At 33.8% G+C, this 5,742-nt stretch overlaps 1 non-coding gene across 1 annotated transcript; it reads right to left on the bottom strand.

Annotated features, from left to right (window-relative positions):
- Positions 1–587: 587 nt before the first annotated feature.
- Positions 588–694, bottom strand: LOC133833627 (small nucleolar RNA R71). The gene has a single exon (XR_009892997.1). It is a non-coding gene; the product is annotated as a small nucleolar RNA R71 (small nucleolar RNA).
- Between the last annotated feature and the right edge of the window lie 5,048 nt (positions 695–5,742).

Genomic DNA, 5,742 nt, shown 5'->3' with positions numbered 1-5,742 from the left:
TTCCCAATTTCAGGATCAACAGGTAGTTTTGGTTTATGCAACGAGGTAAAACAGCTAAGATATTTCCGGTGAATCTCGAGATTGAGAGAACTTGTAGACAGAACCAGAAGAATAATAGGTTGGAGGCAAGGGTGGTTGCAAATAAAGAGAATGTAGTAAATAATGTCGCCAACAATGTCGATGGAGCATTGGCTGCTGAGGTCCCTGCTGAACAAGGGGCAAGAAATTTAAGAGATTATGTACTCCCAACTATTACAGGAGTGCATTCATGCATCAGACACCCCACATTTGCTACTACTGTTTTTTAAATTAAGCCAACAATTTTGCTAATGGTCCAATCTACTGTTCAGTTTGGAGGCTTGCATACAGAGGATCCTAACTTGCATATAGCTAATTTTTTGGAGCTTTGTGCGGTGTTGAAGATGAATGGGGTGAGCGATGACACAATAAGGTTGAGGCTATTTCCATTTTCACCAAGGGACCATGAAAATAGTGGGTTGATTTCCCTACAGGCTAACTTTATTACCACATGGAAGGAACTTGCTCAAAAGATCTTTGCAAAGTTTTTCCGTCCAGCAAAAGCTACAAAGTTGAGAGGGGAAATTAATAATTTCTATTAGACAGAAGGGGAATTGCTGTATGATGCATGGGAGAGATTCAAAGAGTTGTTAAGGAAGTGCCCACATCATGGTATAGAGAAATGAATGGTGGTCCACAACTTTTGTAATGGGTTGAATGTTACTACTTGTACCATAATAGATGCTGCATCAAGAGCTGTGTTCATGAGAAAAAGTGCTAATGAAGCTTATGAATTGTTAGAGGAGATGGCCATGAATAATTACTAATGACCTACTAAGAGGGAAAATACAAATATGGTGGCTAGGATGATTTAATTAGATGCCATCTCCTCTACAACTTAAGTGGCATCCTTGACAAAATATCTACAACAGAATAACCTCACAGCTTAAGCCATGCACAAAGTGTGTGTGAAATATGAGGAATAGCACATCCACCTAACAAGTGTTCTGCATTGGATTTAAATAATTTGCCTATGGAACAAGTTCAAGCCACAGGAAATAGCCAAAGGCCAGCCAATAACCCATATTCCTTGTTGTACAACCAAGGCTGGAAGAATCACCCCAACTTTTCTTGGAAAAATAATAATCAGAGTGTTCGGCAGCCTTTCCAACATAGTCAACAACAATTCCAACATCCTCCTTCTGGGTTTTATCAACCACAAAATAGACCACCACAACATCCAATACCCATGAAGCAACCCGATGTAACGTCTTGCATTTTCAGGTACCTTTAAACGACTCAGGTCAGGATTTTTCTTCGGGTTAAGAATATTATTTTAAATAATATTATATTTTGTTTGGAAGTATTCCATGAGTTATTGTTAGCCAAAATATGAATTTTGTGATTTGAAAAGTCAAGATAAGACTTTCAATCCTTGTCCGACACAAAAACCTTGATCGGTTAAAAATCTCGGAAAATAAAATGAAAAGCTATGGAAAATATATTTTGGGCATAAAATACATTCATAAAAGTTAAAGTTTGGTCAAAAAATAATAATCCTAAGAGAAAATAGAAATTTTAGGGCATTTTGTGTTAAATGCCTAATTTTACCGAAATGGGGAATTTTATTCCATGAATGGACCTTAGGTTAAATTTTATTGTGTGATTAATTAAATTAAATGTGAGAGACATTTAATTTAATTAATTAAAGTTATGTTTGGTGATTAAAACTTAATAAGAGTGAAAAAGGTGTAGAAAGTCAAATTGAGTTTTTCTTCTTATGAAATAATTGTTCACCATTAAATATATATATATATATAAAACATAGATAATATGAAATGGTGGCCGACCATGTGACTTTTTTAAAGGTGTGAACAAAAAAATAATTGAGTTTAAATCCAATTTATTTAAAAGTTTGGGATAATGTCAAGTGGGCAAGTGGGTGGTAAAGCACTTAAGTGTTTTTAGGAATTTTAGAGTGTGATAAACTCTTCTAACCCTCCCCAAACGACCACACCACTCTCCCTCATTCACTATCATCTGATTTTTGAAGACTCTCTCAAGTGCTCTCTCCATTTTCAACCCCAAGAACACCAAGGAAACTTGGACGCTAAGTCTTGGTCTAGGAAGGGTTTTCCCTAAGGTAAAGTTGCATTAATCTAGACTTTTGTAAAGTTTTAAGCATAGAGTTTCAAATAGCTAATTAACTATGTTGTTGAGGGAAGTTGGTTAGGGTTTTTGAAAGGTTTTGAAGGAGCCAAAGCTAATAGGAAGGTCCAAACCTTAAGCAAGTACACCAAAGAGGTAAAAATATTACTTTTGATGATTTTTGTTGTAGGGTTTTTAGTTTTAAGCATTATTTTGTATATTTAAGGCTTAAAGTTTCTTATTGGTGATGTAATAAGGTTATGGTAGTTGTTTTATAATTTTTATGATGCTTGTGTATTGATTTTTGAAAATAGGAACCAAAACCCCCAAGGGTTTTGTAGGAAACCCTAAAACAAAACATGTTTTGAGCTGTGACTTCCAAGGGGTCAAACAGCCACTGTATATTGATTGTGTAAAATTAAATTCTACTGTGATGTTGTTGAGATTGAGTACATAAAATTGAGCTTTTGAAACACTCAAAAATGTTTAGAAATGAGTAAGTTATGCTATTTCAAAGTTTAGGTAAAAAACTGTTTTTTCGTATTCTTATTTTCGGAACCAAGTTTGGACAGCCACTGTATAGGGAAAATGAACCTAGTTTTTTCTAAAATTTTGTGAAAATATTTTTGGAATAACCTAGTATTCCACTGTAAAATTTGGTAAGAAAATATTGAATGGTTTGAAAGTTATTAACTGTCAAAATTTGAAAAAAATAAGGACTTGAAAATAAGGTAATTTTTAACTCATTGTTGGAAAAAGATTTCACCAATAAAAAATGCTCATTTTGACCTAAGATTTTACAAAGACCTAAATGACATATCAAAAATGGAATTGGGAAATTTTGGTAACAATTGGGTAAATAAATTTCAAGTTATGAACTAACGAAGTACGTAGTTAAAAATGTGAAAAAAAAAAGCTTTTCACACTTAGTGTAAAAATGAGATTTTGGAACATAAGGTAAAAAGTAAAATTTTGCTTATTTGAAGATATAAATTGGTAAGTCTTGAAAACATATTTTCATTAAAATTACCACTTTGAGTTTAGTGTGAATTACTTTTATTAAAGAGTTTTTATTCTTTTAAAAAAAATAAAAGATTTAATTTATTAATAGTTAATAAATTAAAAGAGGGTTTAAAACCCTATATTTTGAGAAAATAATTAAATGAATTATTTTTCTAGTAAGTAAAATTGATTAATTAATTTTGGAAAATTAACTAGTCAAGATGGGAAATTTTTAACGGTTTTCCTAATTAAGACAAATTAGGCAATTTTCTTAAAACGGTTTTTAGAGATTAAAACCTTAAGAAAAAAAAAGGGAAATTAAGAGTTTATTTTCTTAAAAAAAATTAAGGAATTTATTAGTATTTTCTGGATATAATATTGGCTAAAATCTTACATATTTTAACCGACTTGTCGAAAGTGCGGATTAATAGCGATACCTTTAAAGAATAAGATTTTTAGCGGATTGTGGGAAAATACTATTGTGATACCCAAGGCTAAGTATCGAGACCATAGGATAGGTCTCCCCGAGACTTAGGGTTTAGTCTCAAATATTTTGTATGAATTTCCTTAATAGGTTTAAAACCAAATAAGGATCATAAATCATTACAAATTATTTTTTTTATCAAAATGACCAAACTACCCAAAATAATAATAATAATGAATTATGAGTGCCATAATTAATCCGAGTATATTATATGGATAACTACAGTATTGGCTAAGCGTAACTGGACTGAACGTTGGAGGGTGAAAACCTACTGAGCGCTAAGGACTCCAAGTAAGTCAACTTATATTGTATGGCTGAAACATGAAATGATTATTGTCTTGCATGTTAGTATAGGGATACATGCACATATATAGACTGTCATAGAAAGTTGCTTAGAGACGTTAGTCTAGTGAGTACTGATTTAGAAAATATGAACGGTAGATATCCTTCATATCCTAGACGGTTGTTCTCCGTCACACTGCTTGATTTTATTATGTCCGGCTCATTACCGCGACGAGTGGCCAAGAGGTGAGGATTAGCTGGTTAAACCTAGGGGCACCAAAATAAATGGGATCTAGGGGCCCTCATGCTTACTTGATCATTGAACGGTTAGAACCCGAGCAAGTGCTCTGATAAGTTATTCCCGGATAGCAGCCGTGAATATTGGCTATTCAGTGAGAGTGCCTAGAGAGAGTGAGGCTGAACACCCTAGGGGCAACTGCTCACCAGCACCACTGATTAACATAGAAGTCTCCGTAAAACTGTGTAAATTGGATTACACTCTTGGATAAGTAGCGATGCCCTAGGTAACACGATAGTTACCCTTGATAAGGATATTTATTGGCTAGATCTTAGTGTGGAGTCTCGGTTCTCTTTTACAGACTAGCAATTATGTTGGAGGGTGCGTTATGCCTTAATTGTTTGAAATTGTCGAGCGTTGGTCTCAGATTATATTGTGATATAATATATCTGCTTGCTCTTGGATTTTTTGAGTGCAGGGATATATTTGTTGATAAGATATAGTTGTGATATAATATATCTGCTTGCTCTAGGATTTTCTGAGTGCAGGGATATAATTGTTGATAAGATATAGTTGTGATATAATATATCTGCTTGCTCTGGGATTTTCTGAGTGCAGGGATATAATTGTTGGTAAGATATAGTTGTGATATAATATATGCTTGCTCTGGGATTTTCTGAGTGCAGGGATATAATTGTTGATAAGATATAGTTGTGATATAATATATTTGCTTGTTCTGGGATTTTTCTGTTTTGTTTGAAGGTTAAACTTATTACTAAGTGTTTCACTTACCTAGTTGCTTCATGTTGTAGGTAAGAGCAAGGGCAAGGCAGAGCAGTGAGCGCTGGAGTCTTCCTTGCAAATGTACATGTGGAGCGACCTTTTGGGAAGCCGTTTTATTTTTGGAAATGTTGTGTAATTTTCCTAAACTAGGCTCACTCTACTCTTTATAAAATATGTTTGTAACTAAATGTTACGTATGGCCATACGACTTTTTAAAAAGTTTTTTTATACGGGTTTTTGAGACATTTTGTTAAATGAAAATAATTATATTTCCGCATTATCGAGTCTTGAAAATCTGGGTCGTTACACTCGAAGCACAACCTGACGTACTAAACAAGTTTATGACTAAGACAAGGGCATCTATTCGAAATTTGGAGATTCAAATAGGGAAATTGGCCACTTTGATGAAAACCGTGCTCAAGGGAACTTACCAAGAACTACAGGGGTAAACCCAAAAGAACAATGCAATGTAATTTCTTTGAGGAGTGGTAAGGAGTTAGAATAGGCAAGTAATAAGCCTATTGACTTACCAAAAGTGGTCGATGAGAAAAAGGTAAAATTGAAGAAGAGGTTAATATAAACCTTGAGAAAAAGGAGCCAAAAATAAGAATAGAGCATCACATTAAGATCCCATATCCCCAGAGGCTTCAAAAGAAGGTACTAGATAAGCAATTTTCTATGTTTTTAGATGTCTTTCGGAAGCTTCACATCAACAGTCCTTTTGTCGAAGCACTTGAACAGATGCTGAGTTATGTGAAGTTTATAAAATAAATTTTGACGAAGAAAA

This window comes from Humulus lupulus, chromosome 4 (assembly GCF_963169125.1).
Source record: "Humulus lupulus chromosome 4, drHumLupu1.1, whole genome shotgun sequence".
In the NCBI taxonomy this organism is placed as follows: domain Eukaryota; kingdom Viridiplantae; phylum Streptophyta; class Magnoliopsida; order Rosales; family Cannabaceae; genus Humulus; species Humulus lupulus.
The sequence above is the reverse complement of the archived record's forward strand: the minus strand, read 5'-3'. Positions and strand labels throughout refer to the sequence as shown.